Source organism: Marmota marmota, unplaced genomic scaffold, assembly GCF_001458135.2.
Source record: "Marmota marmota marmota unplaced genomic scaffold, marMar, whole genome shotgun sequence".
In the NCBI taxonomy this organism is placed as follows: domain Eukaryota; kingdom Metazoa; phylum Chordata; class Mammalia; order Rodentia; family Sciuridae; genus Marmota; species Marmota marmota.
Window position 1 is genome coordinate 54121558 of NW_026000229.1, and position 761 is coordinate 54122318.

Below are 761 nucleotides of genomic sequence, written 5' to 3' on the forward strand. Positions count from 1 at the left end.
AGGACTGGGAGGAGCCGGGTGTGGCGACTCCTGGAGAGAAGGGTAGGGGAGAGTTAAAGCCACAAAAGCTGCCCTGCACCGAGCCGCGTCCTGGGGCAGCGGGTGAGCTCACTGCTTTGTTGTCAGCATCTCCTGTGGCCCGCGCGCACAGTGCGCACAAACACGCCCCAGAAAACCACCACAACCTGTCATAACGGCCCTACAGCCCTGAGCCCCTGACAAGAGGGAGAAACTTGTACCGGGACGCACCAGCAAGTCAGGATGCTGCAGTTTGCCAGTGATGACAATGTTTTAACCGAAATAAAGATAATGAAATAAAGGGATCAGTAGCATCCGTTCTTTCTCTGAGACTTTGGAAAAAATTAAAATTGCTGTTTTCAACCAGTCCATTCACATTTGCAGTCGCCCTTGGCGAAACGGGGCTGGGATTGGTGCCTTTAGGCAGAACGCGCCAGGAAGGTGCAGAGGAGAGCTGTTAAGAAGGGAACCGACTGGGACCGGGGTACCTGACGCCATTTGCGGGGTAGCGGCGCCCTCCCGCCTTACCTGTGGATGCAGTTTCCATGGCAACGGGCGGCGGCCGGGCGGGGCCGGAGCCCAGTTCCCGCGGCACCGCTCCTTCGGTCCTGTAGCCCAACCCCCGGCCGGGCTCCTCGGTCTGCGGCGCCGGCCTGGCCCCTTTCGGCGTCACTGTTTCATTCTCCCCCTCCCCCCGGTCCCCGAACCACTGGGACCCGGGGCTGGCCAGAGGCAGCAGCTCG

The 761-nt window shown here is 60.6% G+C and overlaps 1 pseudogene; it reads left to right on the plus strand.

Moving 5' to 3' along the window:
• Window positions 1-552: 552 nt before the first annotated feature.
• Window positions 553-761, plus strand: part of LOC125613380 — a 7624-nt pseudogene continuing 7415 nt past the window's right edge.